This window comes from Leptonychotes weddellii, chromosome 16 (genome assembly GCF_054177405.1).
Source record: "Leptonychotes weddellii isolate Sample4059 chromosome 16, ASM5417740v2, whole genome shotgun sequence".
Lineage (NCBI taxonomy): Eukaryota > Metazoa > Chordata > Mammalia > Carnivora > Phocidae > Leptonychotes > Leptonychotes weddellii.
In genome coordinates this window covers 13,591,533-13,613,197 of record NC_138384.1, presented here as the reverse complement: position 1 = coordinate 13,613,197, position 21,665 = coordinate 13,591,533, and the positions used below count along the sequence as shown (strand labels likewise).

At 35.8% G+C, this 21,665-nt stretch overlaps 1 protein-coding gene across 1 annotated transcript in view; it reads left to right on the top strand.

The window, feature by feature from the left end:
- The first annotated feature begins 5,203 nt into the window (after positions 1–5,203).
- Positions 5,204–21,665, top strand: part of TXNL4B (thioredoxin like 4B) — a 523,365-nt gene continuing 506,903 nt past the window's right edge. Inside the window, exon 1 of the mRNA XM_081806412.1 lies at positions 5,204–5,207. The gene's annotated coding sequence lies outside the window, so the exon portion shown is untranslated. The remainder of the gene's footprint in view (positions 5,208–21,665) is intronic.

Below are 21,665 nucleotides of genomic sequence, written 5' to 3'. Positions count from 1 at the left end.
TAAGTGTCTGCCTTCGGCTCAGGTCATGGTCCCAGAGTCCTGGGATCAAGCCCCACATCAGGCTCCCTGCTCAGTGGGAAGCCTGCTTGTCCCTCTCCCACTCCCCCTGCTTGTTTTCCTGCTCTCGCTCTCTCTCTGTCAAAATAAATAAATAAAATCTTTAATAAAAAAATAAAATAAATCATTCACCATGATCAAGTACGATTTATTTCTGGATTGCAAGAATGTTTCAATATTTGCAAATCAATCAACATGATACACCACATCAATAAGGAAAAAGACAAAACCCATATGATCATTTTAATAGATGCAGAAAAAGCATTTGAGAAAGTACAACATGCACTCATGATAAAAACCCTCAACAAAGTAGGTTTGGAGGGAACATACGTCAATATAATAAAGACCATACAGGAAAATCCCACAGCTAACATAATGCTTAAGGGGGGAAAAACAGAGCTTTTCCTCTCTGGTCAGGAACAAGATAAGGATGTCCACTCTCAAGTACTTTTATTCAACATAGTCTTAGCTGCAGCAATTAGAGAACAAAAAAATAAATAAAAGGCAACCAAATTTAAGGAAGAAGTAAAATTTTCACTATTTGCAGGTGACATAATACTATATATAGAAAACATGAAACACTCCAAAAAAACTGCTAGAACTGATAAGCAAATTCAGTATAGTGGCAGGATACAAAATCAATTTTTTGTTGCACTTCTGAAATCTGTTGCACTTATACACCAATAATGAAGCAGCAGAAAGAGAAACTAAGAAAACAAACCCATTTACAATTACACCAAAAATAATAAGAGTACTGAGGAATAAATCTAACTAAAGACACGAAAGACTTGTACTCTGAAAATTATTAAACATTGATGAAAGAAACTGATGACACAAAGAAATGGAAAAACATTCAATGCTCATAGATTGGAAGATCTTTAAACTATCTATACTACAGAAGCAATCTACACATTTAATGCAATCCCTATCAAAACACCAACAGCATTTTTCACAGAACTAGAACAAACAATCCTAAAATTTGTATGGAACTGCCAAAGACCCTGAATAGCCAAAGCAGTCTTGAAAAAGAAAAAAACTGGACAGACACACTGTAATTCCAGACTTCAAGTTATATTATAAAGCAGTAGTAATCAAAACAGTATGGTACTGGCACAAAAAAAAAAAAAAAAAAACAGAAAAACAGATCAATAGAACAGAATAGAAAACCCAGAAATACACCCACAGTTAATAGGTTAATTTTCAACAAAGCAAGCAATGATATGCAATGAGTAAAAGTCTATTTAACAAATGGTGTTGGGAAAACTGGACAGCAACATGCAAAAGAATGCAACTGGACCACTTTCTTACATCATACACAAAAATAAATTCAAAATGGATTAAAGACCTAAACGTGAGACCTGAAACCATAGAAATCCTAGAAGAGAACACAGGCAGTAACTTCTCCGACATCAGTCATGCCAACTTTTTTTTCTAGATATGTCACCTGAGGCAAGGGAAACAAAAGCAAAAATAAACTATTGGGACTACATCAAAAGAAAAGCTTCTGCTCAGTAAAGGAAAAAATCAACAAAACTAAAAGGTAACCTACAGAATAGGAGAAGGTATCTGCAAATTTCAAATCCAATAAAGGGTTAGTATCCAAAATAAAGAACTTACACAACTCAACACCTGAAATACAAATAACCCAATTAAAAAATGGGCAGAAGACCTGAATAGACATTTCTCCAAATAAGACTTACAATGGCCAAGATACATGAAAAAATGCTCAACATCATTTATCACCAGGGAAATGCAAATCAAAACTCCAATGAGATACTACCTCACACCAGTCAGAATGGCTAAAATCAACAACACAAGAAACAACGGGTGTTGGCAAGGATGTGAAGAAAAAGGAACACTTGTGCACTGTTGGTAGTAATACAAAGTGATGCAGTCAAAGTGGAAAACAGTACGGAGGTTCTTCCAAAAGTTAAAAATAGTATTTACCCAAAGAATACAAGAATAATAACTTAAAGAGATACATGCACTCCTATGTTTATAGCAGAATTATTTACAATAGCCAAATTACAGAAGCAGCCCAAGTGTCCAATGACTGATGAATGAATAAAGATGAGGTATATATATACACAATGGAATATCATTCAGCCATAAAAAGAATGAAATATTGTCATTTACTACAACACGGGTGAAGCTAGAGAGTATAATGCTAAGTGGCAAATGTTAATCAGAGAGAGATAAATACCATATGATTTCATACATATGGAGAATTTAAGAAACAAAACAAATGAGCAAAGGGGGAAAAAAAAGAGAGACAAGAAACAGACTCTTAATTATAGAGAACAATCTGATGGTTACCAGAGGGCAGGTGGGTGACTGGCTGGGTTAAATAGGTGATGGGGATTAAGGAGTACACTGCTTGTGATGAGCACCAGGCAATGTATGGAACTGCTGAATCACGATATTGTACACGTGAAACTAATATAACAATGTGCATTAACTGGAATTTAAAAACTTTAAAAAAAGTCTTTACTTTTACTTGCTACAAATTAAACATAAATTTTAGTAACAGTAAGACTTATCTATCTCCAAAAGTTACAACTATTATTCCATTTACATAACATTCTCAAAGTAACTAAATTATAGACATGTAGAACAGATTAGTGGTTGCCACGGCTTAGCAACTGGCATCTAGCTAGAAGATCTGTGGCTATCAAAAATGTAGTGTAAGAAATCCTATGGTGAGGGCGCCTAGGTGGCTCAGTTGGTTAAGCGACTGCCTTCGGCTCAGGTCATGGTCCCGGGGTCCTGGGATCAAGTCCACATCGGGCTTCCCCCTCTCCCTCTGCCTGCCGTTCCCCCTGCTTGTGCACGTGCTCTCGCGCTCTCTGTCAAATAAATAAAATCTTAAAAAAAAAAATCCTATGGTGAAAACACAGTTATGTACTTTGACTGTAATGGGTTACATGAATCTACACACAAATACAACTGCATAGAATAAATGCACACATGCACACAAATTAGTGTATGTAAAACTGGTAAAATTTCAGTAAGGTCATTAGATATCTTATTTTTCGGTTGTGATGTTATACTGTAGTTATACAAGATATAGTTACCATTGGGCAAAACTGGGTGAAGGTGTACAAGGGACCACTCTATACGGTTACTAGCAACTACATATGAATCTAAAATTTCAAGATAAAAACTTAAAAAAAATAAGTTTTGTGACTTAAATGCCAGATATTGTATGATGTAAAAAAGAACTGGCCTGGGAGTGAGAAGACTTTGCTGCTTCTTTTGGCTCTAAGTTACTCAAGCTTTCTGACTTCATCTATAAAAGGGACTATCTCACAATACTGTTGAAAAGACTATATGAAGAATGTATTTCAAAGGACTGTGAAAACATAAGTGGTATTATTTTTAGATTTTTGAGATAACAATAGCATATGCCATTTACTCAATGTTTTTATGTAGTAAGCATTATTGCAAGGTCCTCTGATAATTCCAATTTTCTAATAACCTAATCTTGATAACCCAACCTCCTTGTATGGATATCCTTGCCCATATAATTATTCCTATTTGACAGAGAACACTTAAAAATTCAGAACAATTAAGTAACTTGCAAAAGGTCACTCAATAAGAGTCACCATTATTTAATCTTTACTATATATCAGGCACATATTTTACATTGTATCACTTTATTTAATGCTATCAAGTATTATAAATTTCCATTTAACAGGATCTTAAGGTTATATACTCATCTATTAAGAGGCAGACCTGAATTTTGAATCCAGGTCTGTTATATAAATTATTATACTAATTATGTATGTAGGGATAGGTTATAAGATTGGCATATAAGATAATGTTTATAAGACCATTTTCTTGATAAGTCTAGAAAGGCTATTGCTTGAAAAATTTTCTTAACGCCTATATTAAAAAACTCTATTCCAGAAATTCCTTTTATTCTTTTGTGTTACTTCTTTAAAAGGGAACTTTTAATTAACCTGATTATTCAATTCCTTCACTGCTTTATTATTCAGGAGAGACCTTAAAAAAACCCCACTACTATGTATTTATCCAAAAGATACAAAAATCATGATCTGAAGGGGCACACACACCCCAACGTTTATAGCAGCAATGTCCACGATAGCCAAATTATGGAAAGAGCCCAGATGTCCACCGACAGATGAATGGATAAAGATGATGTGGTATATGTAATATACAGTGGAATATTACTCAGCCATCAAAAAGAATGAAATCTTGCCATTTGCAATAATGTGAATGGAACTAGAGAGTATTATGCTAAGTGAAATGAGTCAGAGAAAAACAAATACCATATAATTTCACTCTTATGTAGAATTTAAGAAACAAAACAGATGAACATAGGGGAAGAAAAATAAGATGAAAATCATAAGAGAATCTTAACTATAGGAAACAAACTGAGGGTTGCTGGAGGAGAGGTAGGGGGATGGGGTAATTGGGTGATAGGCATTAAGGAGGGCACTTGATGTAATGAGCACTGGGTATTACATGCAACTGATGAATCACTAAATTTTACCCATGAAACTAATAATACACTACATGTTAACTAGATTGAATTTAAACAAAAATTTTTTTAAAAAACCCATGTTTTGCTAATGATGCATGTTTACTATTAATATTATCATGGTCCTTTTATCTCTTTATTTCCTTTGATCCTGCTCTTAAAAATTATTTTCTGTCATTACAAAAAATGGAAATCTCTAACAGATTTTAAGCATCTTCCTGGATTACCTCTTTCATATAATGATAATGTCTCATTTTTTCCTCCAGTTTTATTGAGATATCATTGGTATATTGAGACACCACTGTACAAGTTTAAGGTGTATAACATAATTGTTTGACTTACATATATTGTGAAATGATTACCCCAATGTTTAGTTACCTTCTATCTATAATGATATAATAAGCAAAAAAAAAAAAGAGGAGAGAAAGTTATTCCTTGTGATGAGAAGCCTTAGGATTTACCCTCTTAACTTTCTTATGTATCCATCATATAGCAGTGCAAACTAGTCATCAAAATGTACATTATATCCCTAGTACTATTTATCTTGTAAGTTTGTACCTCCTCTACCCCCTGCCGCTTGTAACAACAAATCTGACCTCTTTTCTGAGTTTTGTTTTCAGATTCCACATTTAAATGAGATGATATAGTATTTGTCATTCTCGAACTTATTTCACATAGCCTAATACCCTCAAGGTCCATCCCTGTTGCCACAAATGGCAGGATTTCCTTGTTTTGTTTTTTATGGCTAATATTCCACTGTGTGTGCGTGTGTATCACAGCTTTCATATCCATTCCTCTTCTGATGGACACTTAGGTTGTTTCCATGTCCTGGCTATTGTAAATAATGCTGATATGAACATGCGGGTGCAGATATTTTTTTCTTCCCATTGTTAGTTATGCCTAATCATCCCTAGCTTAGATTTTCTTGCCATCTGTTTTTCAACTCATGAAACCAGTTTTGTAAAACTCCCTTTATTAAAGGGTACTAAATAGATCTCCATGTTCACCCCACAACCCTTGTCATTCTCATTCACACTAGACTATATATATTTTTACTTAAGACTCTTGGTTTTTGGCTTTTCCAAGTTTTCTTCCCACCTTCTCTTTCATATGTTGTGTCCTTCATTTCAAGATCTCTAAAAAGAGAAATAATGTCCCAATTTTCTCCATGACTCTCTTCTTTTCCCTTTATCTCTCTCTCAGGAATCTTTATTATCACAACGGTTTTCCAATTTTTCTTCATCCTCTAGCTCTTTCCCAGGTTCTTAAGCTGCATTTCTTCTTACTTGTCAAATAGCTTCATGGATGAATTTTATCTTCCTCTAAACCAAATACTGAGTGTCTGTTAATCGCTTATCATCCTGTCACTCAAGATTTAATCTTTAGATTTTTCAGTCTTCCTTCTTACAATGGTCAACAGATCAGTGTGTTCTTAAACTGAGGTCTTAAATTAAAACAGAGTAAATAACCTAAATCAAAATCATGAGTAAGGGTTGTTAAAAACGCCGATTCACGTGCTTCACCCCAGATTAACTAGGATTTCACACCAGATTCCTGCAACCCGCTTTTTAAACAAACACCCTATCTAAATCTTAGGCACACTATGTTTAGGAGCTAGTGCATTATATCAAGTATCACCTAATTCTGTAGGTTGGTCTACCTTTTCAATGTTTTTCATTTGGTTCTCTCCTTTCCTATGGCCTTTACCCTAGTTTAGGGCTGCTTAATCTCTTAGCTGGACATCTGTAATAGGACTTCCTTGCCTCTAGGACATTTTCCACTCTAATTCATCCTACACACTGGAGTCTTATTAATCTTACTAAGTCACAGTTCTGCTCATTTAATGTGACAAGAATTTATTGAGAGCATACTATATACTAGGTGCTCTAGGGCAGGAGGTTCCAAATGGGGCTGATAATCAGAGTCATTAAGTGAGAGAAGCCTTTTCAAAATAGATTCTCTACCATCCCTCCAGGCCTATTAAATTAGAGTCTCTAGAAATAGAGTTGAGAAGTTTATTTTTAAAAAGTTCCCCAGGTGACTCTGATACTTTTGGGCAACACTAGATTGGAGCATATAAAGACTAAGACATTCTTGTGTATTTCAGAGTGTATTGGGAAAGATGTGAACATATACAAATAACTACCATATAATACATTGATTAATGCTATATTAGAAGTACCAGGTGCAGTAGGAAAGATTAATTCTAACTTCATTAAATACCTTTAGTAACACATCCAGCTGGGAGAAATCTTTTCCTCTTCTAATTTCCCACAGTACTTTTTCTATAATTCTCTTAAAGTCTCACTTTTATCTTGCACTATAATTACCTTTGTATATTTCTCATGTCTTCTACAGTTGTACTTGAGGGCAAAGCCTTGGCCTTATGAGGGCAAATAATCTGACAAGGAATTTTTTGAGTTCTAGTTTATTTACAGGATAAAGCTGTACCAAAACAAACAAACCTAAATTATACATAGTTATGCACTTAATAAATTATCTCAAAAATAGGATGTCTCTGTAACTCTTGGATATACGAGGCCAAATTTGTGGATTTTAAGCACAGCACAGTACGGCATTCAGTAAAGTTCCTTCAACACAGCAGGTTCTCAATACAAAGTTATGTGTGAACCAATGAGATCTGGGGAAAATGACTTTGAATATGCAAAAACATACTTAATATGTCCAGTATCTATCATAAAAGATTATAGATTCCAAATTAAATAATATGCTGGTAGTTTTTGCAAACCACTGCCTTGTAAGCCAAAACCAGTTAGCCTCTTTGTTTTGTTTGGATAGCCCAGTATTATTAGGGTGTGTGTTTTCTTTACAAATTTTAATTTAAATCTCTTGCTTAGGCAGATATTCTCTAATTTACCACAGGCTCTACTACTTCCTATTATCTTATACTAATCTGATTACATATTTATGTCTATATAAATGGTCTAAACAGGAGAGTTCTATTGGTGACAGACAACCGCTCCCAATCTTTTCTGCTTTTTGAGCGCTGGCTATTGTTAAGGGCTGGACTGTGTGCACCCCCATCAAACCCCCACATTCCTATGTTGAAGTCCTAACCCCCAGCTTCTCAGAATGCAGCCATATTTAAAGACAAGATCTTTAAAGAGGTAATTACGCTTAAAAAAAAATGTCTTTAGGATAGACCCTAATCCAGTATGAATGGTATCCTTTTAAGAAGAAATTTAGACACAAAAGTTTACATGCACGTAGGAAAAAGACCATGAGAAGACAAAGGTAGAACATGGCCATCTATATAAGCCAAGGAGAGAGGCCTCAGAATAAAATCAACCGTGCTAACAACTTGATCTTGGACTTTCTACCCTCTAAAATAAGAAAATAAATTCTGTTGTTTAAGCCACCCAGTCCGTAGTATTTTGTTATGGTTGTGTTAGCAAACTAATACAGCTACCAATTATATTTAACATTAACCTTAGGCATTTTTACATCAAAATCATCTTTACCATGTTCAAGTCATTCTGCCAGGTACACTGGCGAATACCATTCTAAGCAGTTTAGAATCTAGTAGATGAGGCAAACTATATGTAAAATACATTTATCAACATGAAGAAGAAACATCACAAAGCCTAAAGCAAAAATGCCAAATAAAGAGCATATTATAATTCTATAGGTGGTTTGGAGTGAGTTGATTATGGGCTACATCTCAAAAAATTTAGAATTTAGCCTAGGTGTTGAAGGATAAGAGTCAACTAAGTGGAGGGGAAAGGACATCTAGGTGAAAGGAACAGTGTACAAAGTCAAATATATCTACTATTTGAATAAATATTTTTTCCAAGTTACAGGTACATCTAAGGAGTTCAAATTTCCTTTCTCAACCCTAAAGTACACTATATATTTTTAAATTAACGACCAAGTCCTTATAAAATTTAGGCATTGTTTTTTCCTGCCAGATAAGTAACAGTCCATCTGACTTTGTTTAGTACAATACTGACATCCAAAGGATGCTCTGGTTCATCTCTAAGGTGTCCTGGGTTTCTGCTGAGATTTAGTTTTATTTTCAAATGGTCTGTGAGGGCAGTTAAGCAGCTCATCAAACATTCTCTTTTGAAATTCTGGCCATTTTTTTAATCTCCTGCCTATATATCAAATCTCATCAATTAGATGGCTCCACAATGCAGGTGGCCTGTGTTTTCCTAAGTGCCTCCTCTTTTGCAGAATGTATTACACAGTTCATTAATGTTTCATACCTAAGCATTCTAATGTATTTAATTTTTTATTTAATGAAATTTCTAACCTAGAGGCTGAGGAAGTTATTCAAAATGTTTCATCCAAGCTGCTGGAAAAGTGCTCATTAGCAGGGAGTTCTAAAGATGGAATATTAAGAAAGAGGTTGGCAGGAACCTAAACACATATAGATCTAAGCCTTCATAAATGCTTCCCTGCCTTAACTCTAGAGGACTAAATTCTTCCTGATAAGCAGATAAGTTTTGCTGACGTTTTCTTAAAGATTTTGGTGACAAGAATTTAACAATGACTTTTGTGGTTTGTTAAAATGTGTGTTTTAAAGCTGCAAGACCTTTTTAAAAAAATTGTCTTTAAAGAGCCTATTTCTCGTCTATCATTTCAATGTTTACTTCCATAAATAAGACTTATGTGAGACCAACATCATCAAATGAGACACACGTTTGAAACAAGGCGCCATATTTAGCACCTGGCTTCAATTATTTTAGATTAAAATGATTCTCTTAAAGAAAGGAGACAGCTGAATTAGTTTGATTCTTGGAACGGTTTAGGCTCAAAGCACCTGCCCGTTTTTCCATCTGCCTTCAGATCTGTGGGAGATTAAGAGTTTAAGTAAGAGAAGCTTTGAGACTGTTACAGAAAATTTGAAAATTCGGGTCTTTGTCCATTACCAGGTTAAGATGGAATTTGGCAGTCAAGAAGAACCAACATTTTAAATTTAACAGTAAGTCGAATTGCACCCGGTGTTTTAAAACTAAAAAACATGTACAGTGCAGTAAAAAATCCGCACTCTAAGAAGTTACTGAATTTTCACCTTTTCCTTTTTTCAGTACCCGCTCCTCGTGTGACAAATTGGACTATAGTTTCCATAAACCCCTATTTAACGAGGGGATAGGGTTACCACACGCTTACCTGTGGAAAACAACTTGCACTTAGTAACTGGACAGGAATATCGTTTGGTGACAGAGAAGGCTAAAGGAAACGGAGGCCGGTGGTGTGACCCTAGCACAGGCCCGCCTTTACTCTTGAGTAAACTGCCTCGGCCCAACAGCTCCTCGTCCATCTAGCAAGGCTGCTTTTCCCGCGGAGTCTCGTCTTCCGGCCAGAAGTCACCTCGGCCCGCCCACCCGGAAGCCGTCGTCTTGGCAACATACTATCGACCCGCCCCCATGCCTTTGCCACGCCCACCGATTTGGGCGTCTGGAGCCATTCTGGCTTTGATTGGTCCATCTCTCCTTCACTCTAGGAGACGTTTGGGGCGGCGCGACTCCAGACTTCATATTTGAATTTGTGGCGCGTAGAGTTCTTGAGGAGCGGAATGGGGCTGGGCGTCTTACTGGAGCCGGTAATCTTGTGGTGAGCGACTCTGAGGGGAAAATGACAAAAAGGGAGGTCGGAGGTGGAGGGGCCCTGAGTCAGAGAGGCCGTCTCGAGATGGGGGACTTCAGCCGTCAGCTTCACTCGCCTGAGGCAGGACCTCTGTCCGCCTACACACAGCCTCTAGGTTCTTCCTCACGTCGTTTTCCCTGCGATTCAGAGACTGCACGTGTGTCCTCGGTCAGTCGCCCCTGAAGGAAGGATCCTCCTAACGCCACCTTCCCTCTTTCTTCAGTGCTTCTCACTTCCCTCCCCAGAAACAACCCTCCAGCTCTGACGCGCTTCCACGTCCCACCAACTACACTTTATTCCCACCGCTGTCTTTCATAACTATATCCTCGTCCCCCTCATCAGCAGTATCAGAAACTTTATATCTGCACCTGACTGTGGGAAAATGTCTCCGCAGCAACTGGTGACCGTCCCACACCTCAACTGAATCCAGAACGTTCCTTAACAAGAACGAGGGTGCTGCTGTCCTAATCTTCCCAAGTGGGATGTAGTGAAGGTCACGTGGAGAACGCAAGTGGAAGCTCTGTATAAAGCACCACAGAAATGTAAGTTACTATTGTGCAGTTGCTGACTCTGAATGATGATGGATTCATATCAAAAACGTTATTTTGTTCTTGGTCAGACCTATTGATATATGCGTTTCATGTGTATGTTGGAATACAGTCAAATTCTGAGGCTTGATCTGAAACAAAAGCAACCACTGATTGAAACCTCTTCACTAAATTTCAACTTCTTTGGTATGACATGATTTCCCTCCACTCCCCAATGTATTTAAATGTCAAATTGAGATTCAGGACCATTTCAGAAGTTTTAATGGTATAAATGGACAGCTTTCCCTAACATCTCCTGCCTATATCTATGAGAATCTTCTATTTCTTTCTAATTTGATAATTCAATGTAATTTTCTATATGTCCAGTCTCTAGAACAGAGGTTCTTAACTTTGGGGAGTGGGGTCCATAGTCCCCTCTAAGAACCAAGAAAAACCTTGGAGGTTTTGCATGCAATATAACACACAAAAATTTTCCATCAATTTCAGGGAGTTTTAGAGTCCACTTTGATATATGGATATCTGTAGGGCCCCTGTCCAGTTCTAGAAGTTTATTTCTATTTTTTAAAAAAGTAGTAGTTACGCAACAAAAACAGGTAAGTGTTTTACTTAAAAAATAATGCCGATGTCATTTAACTTACACGTTGAGACTTACAGTTCTGAAGCAAATAGGGATTGAGAAGTCTGAAACAGTTGAATTAGCAAAACTTTTAAAGGAGCACTGATTTAAGAATTTTGGAGAAGTCACTGAAATGCTTCTTAAAGTCATAGGAAAGTCATCCACAGATGAGGGTAGTATATGGGCACATAGGCATACAGGAAATAAGTTGACAAGACAATTGTGAATCCAGAATCTTTTTGAATTAACATAAAAAGTAGGAAAATTCTTGATTGACAGTAAGAGTTAAAATAATTTATGTGCCTTAATTTTGGGGATGTTTTATATTGAAATAATTTTTATTGTGAAATTCCACCAACATATCTATTGTCCATAGTCTTCTGAACTATTTCAAACATTATTTTTTCACATTAGAACTTTAGTTCACCTGAAACTTAATTTTGTGTATGTTGTGAAGTTTGGCTTTAACTAATTTTTTTTTTCATTGTTTCAGTACTGTTTGGAAATCTATGTTCCATGGGCCACATCTGGCCCACCATTTTTGTAAATAGAATTGTTGGAACGCAGACACATCCATTTGTTTACTTGTCGGTGGCTACTTTTGTGCTACTCTGTCACAGTTTAGTAGTTGTGACAGAGACTACATGGGCCTCGAAGCCTAATATATTACTGTCTGTCCCTTTACTGAAAATTTTGCCAGCCCCTGGAATAGGACATTCTTTCCCCACTAAATGGATAATGTCATGTTTGTCCCATGTAGGTCCCGTATGTTTGTCTTTGTTTTTGAGTTCTCTATTCTGTTTCATTTGTCTAGCCCTACACACTCAACACAATGTTTTTATTCCTTTAGCTCTAAAATAAGACAATATCCAATAGGTTAAATTGCTGCCCTTAAGCCTCATACCAAGTTGTTTTTCATCTTATTCTTGGCCCTTAGATCCTCCATATTAATTTTATGATCAGTTTACTAAATGCCATGAGAAATCTTTTTGAGGGTTTAATGGTAATTACTTTGAATATATAGATTATTTTGGGAAGAATTATCATCTTTACAATATTCAAACTTTCCATCCATGAACATAGTATATCCTGATTGCTGTTATGTCTTTTAATGTGATTTTATATCTGTTTTCTTTAGAGTGTTCTTAAGAGAGATTAATCTTTGGTTTTGCTTTCTTGTGCCTCGTCTTAGTGCAAGACTGGCTGATTTCTTTAAGTGATGTGAGATGTAGTCTCCTCTATTTCTTAGAAGAGTTTGTATAGAATTGTTTTATTTCTTTGTTAAATAGAATGCATCAGTGCATCTGTCTAGCCGTGGGATTTTCTTTGTGAGAAGGTTTTAATGAAATTAAGAAAATGAGAACAAGGTTTACTTGCTTACATCTTACCATTTCTGGCACTCTATTTCTTCTTGTAGTTCTAAGTTTATATCCTTTTCCTTAAGTCCAAGGACTTTCTTGAACATTGCTTATAGTGTGGCTTGTTGGTCATGTATTCTATTGGTGTTTATTTGCTTGAAAATGTTTTTATTTAACTTCGATTTTTGAAAGATATATTTTAAACTGTATATATGATTTTGGTTTTTAGCACTTTTGTATTATCTTCCTGCTTGTGTTGTTTTTAGTTAGATTTTTGAAATATTTGAAGTTGTATTTTGTTCTCTTGTATGTAATGTCTTTTTTTGGTCTGCTTTTTAAAAAAATTTTTTTTAAGATTTTTTTTATTTACTTATTTGACAGAAAGAGGAAGAGAGAGAGAGCAGAGCAAGCGGGAGAGAACAGGAGTTGGGGGAAGGGGTAGAGGGAGAGGGAGAGGCAGACTCCCCGCTGAGTAGGGAGCCCAACAACATGGGGCTTCATCCCAGGACCCCAGGATTGTGACCTGAGCCGAAGGCAGACACTTAGCCCACTGAGCCACCCAGTTACCCCTACTTCTTATTTTTAAAGTCAGTTTTATTGAGGCAAAATTTACATAGAGTAAAACTCACTTTTAATTGGAATACAGTTCCATGAATTTTGACAAATGTAAACAGTTTGAACTTTTACCATAATCAAGTTATAGAGTATTTATGTAAGTCTACAAAATTCCCTCATGCTCAATCATCATCAGTTCTCCACGCCCACCCCCAGCCCCTAGCAAAACTAACGTCAGATCTGCTACTCACAGGTTTGCATTTTGAAAACTTCTGTTAATGGAATCTTATGTGGCCTTTTGTGTCTAGCTTCTTTCACTTAGCATAATGCATTTAAAGTTCATCCATGTTGTTGCATATATCAGTAGTTTATCCCTTTTTGTGTGTTAAGTAGTATTCCATTACATATATGTACCAAAATTTGTCCATTTGCCAGTTTCTAGACATTTGGGTTGTTTCCAGGTTTTGGTTATTAGCAATAACGTGCTGTAAATATTGGCCAATAGGTCTTTGTGTGATTATAGATTTTTATTTTTGCTAGGTGACTACATAGGAGTGAAACTGCTGGATCATACAGTAAAAATATGTTTAACTTTATAAAATACTGCCAATCGTTTTTTCAAAGTGGCTATTCCTTTCGTTTTCCTACCAGCAACTTATGATCATTCTCATTAGTGTACATTCATATCAGCTCTTGGGTGTTGTGTTAGTAGTTTAAATTTAACTGTTGCAGTACATTGTAATTTTAATTGCATTTCTCTGATGACTAATGATGTAAATTATCTTTTGTGTATTTGCTTTATGTATAACTTCTGTAGTGAAGTATCAACATCTCTAATTTTTTTTATGCAGCTTCATTGAAGTATAATTGACATACAATAAATTGCATATATTTAAATCATATGCTTTGATAAGTTTTGATATGTGTATACACCCATCACTACAATCAAAATAATATGCATGCTACAACATGAATGAACCTTGAAAACATTATACTAAGTGAAAGAAGAGAATCACAAAAGGTTAGACATTGTGTGATTCCATATAAAATGTCCTAATAGGCAAATCTGTAGAGACAGAATATAGATTAGTGTTTGCCAGGGACTGGGAGAGGGAGAAGAGGAGTGGGAGTGGGGTTTCTTTTGGGGGATGATAAAATGTTCTGGAATTAGAATTTGTGATGGCTGAATAGTTCTGTGAATATTCTAAAAAATTACTGAGTTGTATTTTAAAAGGACAAATTTTATGGTGTGTGAACTATATATAAATAAAGCTGTTTTTTAAAAAGAGGGAGGGGCACCTGTGGGGCTCAGTTGGTTAAGCGTCCAACTCTTGATGTTGGCTAAGGTCATGATCTCAGGGTCCTGGAATCGAGCCCAGCGTCCGGCTCTGTGCTTAGCGGGGAGTCCACTTGGGATTCTCTAGCTCTGTCTCCTTCTGCCCCTCCCCCCACTCATTCTCCTTTCTCTCTCTCTCTCTCTCTCAAATAAATAAATAAATCCTTAAAAAAAAAAAAAAAAGAAAAAACCCACTAGTTGTGATCACTAATGGGCTGTTCAAACAACATTGTTCATAAGTGCAAAAACATGGAAACTAACTCAATATTCATCAGTAGAAGAATGTTAAAAAAATGAAAAATTTGAAAAATTGAAGTTATTAAAATAATGAAGCAGAAAAATATGTATCAATATAATGAAGCTCATGATCATAATTTGAGCAAAAATAGATTGCACAGGAATCTGTAACAGGTATAATACAAAATTAAAGTTTAAAAATATATAAAACACTATATGATTTAGTAAAAATAAGCAAAATTCATGGGATTACAAACATCAGCTTCCTGAAAGTACTTGGTTGTGGAGATAACTTGTGATATGTACTTGTAGCAGGGAAGAGCAAAAGAATATTACTAAGGAAGAATGCATACAGTGCTTAAGCTGTATCTGCTAATGTTATTTTTTAGGCTATGTGATAGGAATACAGAAATTTTATTTTTAAAATGTTTTAAATAATTTTTTATAAGAAAATGGACAGAGCAAAATGGAAGTGGAACCATAGAACCTGGAAAGAATAGTTAGCCAAATATTTTTTACTTACAAAAGAATAACAATGTCAAATGTAGAATTAAGAACAGATCAGATCCAACTGAGAAAAGGATGTTGAGGGAGGACTGATTTGCATAAATGAAGTTATAATATAACTTCTGTTAAAGTTATATTTCCCTTTGGGAAACCAAGCAAAAATATAGAGCAAGATGACCTGGAAGCAATTTAACTAACGCATATTTTGCAAAGTGGTACTACTCTCAGAAGTCAAATCAATGCCTTCTAGGAGATTTTAGTTAAATAGTCTCAGGAGAAAAACATAAGGATGTGGGATATGGAGAAAGGCCATGAGATCTTTCTTACATGGCATAGGAGCTCAGTTAAAAGATAATCACCTTGTTAGAAGGTACCCTGAGAAACAGATTATACAGGTGAAACAAGAGAATACTTGAGTGGTTTCTAGGGTTTTGATATCAGACCCCATTCTAGTATCAAGGAATTCTAAAAATTTGATCCTTGTCCACAAGGAGGAAAGGAATTTATTAAAACTATTCCATCAAGCCTTTGCCTGGGAAGAGAATTTTTTATAAAGACTTTGTAGAAGCTGTGAGTTCACAGGGCTAGTGTCATTTAAAAAGCACTACCCACAGAGATAAATGAGGAAAACAGGAGTCCCAAGAGACTTCCAGAAACCCAGACCTGCAGAACATGGACAGGGATTATATGAATTCTGTACAGTTTCTTAAATGTAGTGATATTCTCTATTTTAGGTCAAATGATATCCCCCAAAAAGATATGTTCAAGACCTCACCCTGGGTATTTGTGAATGTGACCTTATTTGGAAATAAGATCTTTGCAGATGTAACCCATGTTAAGATCATACTGAATTAGGGTGGACCCTAATCCAGTGATAGGCATCCTTACATAGAGAAAGGAAAAGATTTAGATTTAGGGAAGAAAGGGAATAAAACAAAATCTTAAGACCTGTTTCTTTTTTTTTTTTTAAGATTGATTGATTGATTTGACAGAGACACAGTGAGAGAGGGAACACAAGCAGGGGGTGTGGGAGAGGAAGAAGCAGGCTTCCTGTGGAGCAGGGAGCCTGATGCGGGGCTCGATCCCAGGACCGTGGGATCATGACCTGAGCGGAAGGCAGACGCTTAACGACTGAGCCGCCCAGGCACCCTTCTATGACTGAGACACCCACCCCCTCTAAAACCTGTTTCTGTAGTAGTGTATAGCCAGCTTATGACAGACATACCTTATAGGGGTCTCATTTGTTTCTATGGGAAATCCTCAAGATTCCTTAGAGCAACTCACCTAGGTATTTGACATTACTCTCAAAAGCAGTTATCATTGCTGGGAAAAAAATTATAAGCAAGAATAATAGTGGGGCGCCTGGGTGGCTCAGTTGGTTAAGCGACTGCCTTCGGCTCAGGTCATGATCCCGGAGTCCCTGGATCGAGTCCCGCATCGGGCTCCCTGCTTGGCAGGGAGTCTGCTTCTCCCTCTGACCCTCCCCCCCTCTCATGTGCTCTCTCTCTCTCTCAAATAAATAAATAAAATCTTTAAAAAAAAAAAAAGAATAATAGTAATAGCAAAGCAACAGCTAACCTAACGTTTATCATCTTATGGTTATCTCATTTGTTTCTTCTGATAACTATTATCCCCCTTTCACAGATAAGGAACTGAGGTCACTGGAAAATTGGCTTACTAAAAAATCCCAACATTTCAAAACAAAACATCACCCTCTCCCAAGGGAGTACAGAATACAGGAGTTCAGGCATTAAATTGTACTGGTAAACAACTGTCTGAGATTCTAAACTTAAGACCTGTTTGAGAATGGAAGGGTGAATGCAAACATTTTAATGACATGGCCTGGAGTTAAACTCATGCAACAAGTATCTTGTAGCTGCTATAGAAATAAAGGTATGATTTCTCAATTGTCATTCTATAAAGATGACGCTATTTATTACAGTCACCCCTCTTTTAAAATTAATGACAGTGTTTTGTTTTGTTTTGTTTTTTAACTTAGATAGCATGTACTTTTATTCTCTACCTATGAAGATAAATCTGGAACAATATATACAACTCACTGTATCTTCTTCAGGTTAGACAACCATTAGAATTATCTGCCATCATGAGGCTTCTAAAGGCATACATAGAACCTATTTATATTAAAAAGTAGATATTGTATTTCCCTGCAAGGAAACATATCAGGAACTTGAAAATGTCCCAAGGACATAAAGATTTCTCTTATTTTTTTTTTCTGGAAGAATATAGATTTTTTTTTTAAAGCAAGAAGCATATTAAGTCAAATTATTGTTAATAAGGACTTTCACCAGTTATGGTAGGAAATAAGTCTAATCTTATCTAAAACAAAAAGAAAATCTTAGAAATTTAAGATTATAATTAAAATTATAATTAAAATGAGGTACTATGGAAGATAAAGTATATCCCAAAATATCTTAAATTCCAAGTTTTTATTTTTCAGAAAATTTTCAGATTTTTTGTTCCTGCATTATGGAAGAAAAGATAACCTAAAATGCTCTCACTTTCAAAAAAAAGCACAACTGTCATATAAAAGGGAAATCTCTAGGGTCTAGAAGCATTTAAGGTGCTGGGGGGAAAAAAAGCAATAAACCTATAGACTTTATCCATTCACCTACTAAAGGGCGTCTTGGTTGCTTCCAAGTTTTGGCAATTATGAATAATGCTATAAGCGTTTATATAGAGGTTTTTGTGTGGACATGATTCTTCAGCTCTTTTGCGTAAATAGCAAGGAGCATGATTGCTGGATTATGTGATAAGGGTATATTTAGTTTTGTTTAAAAAACAAACAAACAAAAAAACCTGCCAAACTCTCTTCCAAAGTGGTTGTATCGTTTTCCATTTCCCCAGCAATAAATGAGAGTTCCTGTTGTTCCCCAGCCTCACCAGCATTTGGTATTGTCAGTGTTTTGAATTTTTGGCATTCTAAGAAGTGTGTAGTGGTATCTTACTGTTTTAATTTGTAATTCCCTAATGCATTATATGATAAGCATCTTCTCTCTCTTTTTTTTTTCCATCTGTAAATCTTCTTTGGTGAGGTATATCTTCACACTTTTTTAAATACAGTTGTTTATTTTCTTATTGTTGAGTTTTAAGAGTTATGTCTTAGAGTTATGTTCAACAGTTCTCTCTGGCTCGTTTTAACAAATGGTCTCAGGGAAAATGCTTTTTGGACTGATGAGCTCTGGGTAAGTTCAGATAACAACAGTCTTATATGTGGAATCTTTCACGTCCAATAATGATCTTTCTCTGGGAATGGGACTTTGAAAGAGTTCCAACTTTTTGGACTGCCAGACATGATTGTAGCTGTTGTTTTTTGAGACTCTCGTGGAGCTGGGGGGTGGATAGATGGGCATAGGGCAAATTAAAATGCTACCAAACTCGGGGCACCTGGGTGGCTCAGTCGTTAAGCGTCTGCCTTCGGCTCAGGTCACGATCCCAGGCTTCTGGGATTGAGCCCCGCATCGGGCTCCCTGCTCGGCAGGAAGCCTGCTTCTCCCTCTCCCACTCTCCCTGCTTGTGTTCTCTCTCTCTCGCTGTGTCTCTGTCAAATAAATAAATAAAATGTTTAAAAAAAAAATGCTACCAAACTCATTGTTCTTATGGAGATTTGGCCGTTTTTCTTTAATAATCATTCCCTGAATTGCTGCAAGCCTTTGGTTAATTTCTAGCATTCTGAAAATGTTTATTTTAGTAGTTTTTGCTAATGCTCTCATTTCTTTAATGAAAGAGAGGATTTTTCAGAGGCCTTATTTGAGATCTTTAGTGATATCCACTTTCCTTTTTGTGAACAGTGACACAAAATTTATAAGTTAGTGCTGTGAGATCTGGAAATATTCCTTGTCTGTGGAACAGGACAAGATCTCAATTTACCAAGAAAGGTAATGTGCTTGCTTATAAACGTATCATGTCAGTTTATAATTTTATAGAATAGAATCTCATGGAAAAGTCTCTGCCTCTGATTCTTGATAGGTCTAAGATATTCATAAGTAGGAAGAAAGATGGAATATATGGGATCAGAAAAAAAAAACCTTAAAAACCCTAAGCATGTCTAGAAAAGAGCTGTGGCTACTGGACTAAGGACCTGACTGAAATAAGATACATAAGCCAAGCAACTTTTTGAGAGAATTCTATATTTTAGCTTACTAGACACATCACAGTTTTCCAGAATGGTTGTACCAGTTTGCATTCTCACAAATCAGTCAAGATGATTGATCAAATAGTGTATTAATCTTGTAGCAGTTGTCGTAGTGGTTTAATTGTTGTTTCCTTAGTATCTAATTAGGCTGAACACACTTATGTTTTCTGACCATTTGGATTTCTTTTTTTGATGAAGTATCTGTTCATGACTGTTTTGGTTGTTTTGGTTGTTTGACATGTAGTAAAGAGTGTCAGGTGCACTAATCTTAAGTATACAGTTCAGAAAAATATTTTTTATTGTTTTCTACATCTATATATACATCCAGATCAAGATACAGAACATTCTCAGCATCTCATAAGTTCTTATGTTCATTCCCAATTATTACCATCCCGTCTTCCCAGAGATAACCACAATATTCTCGTTATTATCAACATCAGTGAAGTTTTTATTCCAAAATTTTTTTATTGTGGTAAAATATACATAACATAAAATTTGTCATCTTACCCATTTTAAGTATGCAGTTTAGTGGAATTAAATACATTTATAATGTTCTCCAACCATCACCACCATCCATCTTCATAACTCTTTTCCTCTTGTAAACTGAAACTCTATACCCATTAAACAATAACTCTCCATTTCCCCTTTTCCCCCAGCTCCTGGCAACTACCATTCTACTTTATGTCTCTGATTTTAATTATATATATTTTTTTAATTTTATTTTATTATGTTAATCACCATACATTACATCATTAGTTTTTGATGTAGTGTTCCATGATTCGTTGTTTGCGTATAACACCCAGTGGTCCATTCAATGCATGCCCTCTTTAATACCCATCACCAGGCTAACCCATCCCCCTACCCCCCTACCCTCTAGAACCCTCAGTTTGTTTCTCAGAGTCCATAGTCTCTCATGGTTCATCTCCCCCTCTGATTTCCCCTCTTCCTTTTATTACTACTTCTACATATACTGTGTATACTCTCTACCTCATGTAAGTGGAATCGTACAGTATTTATATTTATGTGACTGGCTTATTTCACTTAATATCCTCCAGGTTCATCCATGTTGTAGCATATTGCAGAATTTCCTTCCTTTTTAAGGCTGAATAATATTTCATTGTATGTATATACCACATTTTGCCTATTCATTCATTGGTTGATAGACATTTCAGTTGCTTCAGTGTTTTAACTATTGTAAATAATGCTGCTATGAACATGGGTATACAAACAACTCTTCAAGGCCCTGCTCTCAATTCTTCTGGGTATATATCTAGAAGGGGAATTTCTGAATTATATGGAAATTCTATTTTTAATTTTTTGAGGAACTACCATACTGTTTTCCCACAGAAGCTGTACCATTTTGCATTTCCACCAACAATTTACAAGAGTTCTGATTTCTCTACTTCTTCACCAACACTTGTTATTTTGTTTTTTCTTCTTTGTTTGTTTTTTGATAGTTGCCCTTTTAATAGGTGTGAGGTGGTATTCTCATTATGGTTTTAATTTGCATTTCCCTAGTCCCTAGTGGTTAGTGACACTGAGCATCTTTTCATGTGCTTATTGGGCATTTGCATATCTTCTCTGGAGAAATGTCTATTCAAGTCCATTATGCATTTTTGAATTAGGTTGTTTGTGCTTTTGTTGTTGAGTTTCCGAAGTTCTCTTTACATTCTGAATTTTAATTCCTTATTAGATAAATGATTTGCAAATATTCCATTCTGTGGATTGCTTTTTTACTCTGTAGGTAGTGTCTTCTGTGGCACAAATTTTATTTTCATTAAGTCTGATTTGTATAGCTTTTCTTTTGTTACCTGTGCCTTTGGTGTCATATACAAGAAGTCATCGCCAAATCAAATGTCATGATGTTTTCGCTCTGTTTCTTCTAAGTTTTATATTTTAGGTCTTAGGTTTAGATCTTTGATCCATTTTGAGTTAATTTTTGTATATGGTCAGGTAAGGGTCCAGTTTCATTCTTTTACCTGTGGATATCCAGTTGTCCCAGCACCATTTGTTGAAAGGGCTGTCCTTCCCCGTTGAGTGGTCTTGCTACCCTTGTCAGAAATCATTTGACCTAAGTTACCTGATTTGTTGGTATATAATTCTTTATCATAATCTTAATCTGTTATCACACTGTGTATTTCTGTGGTTATCTGTTTTATTGCTTTCCATTTCTCATTTTGATTT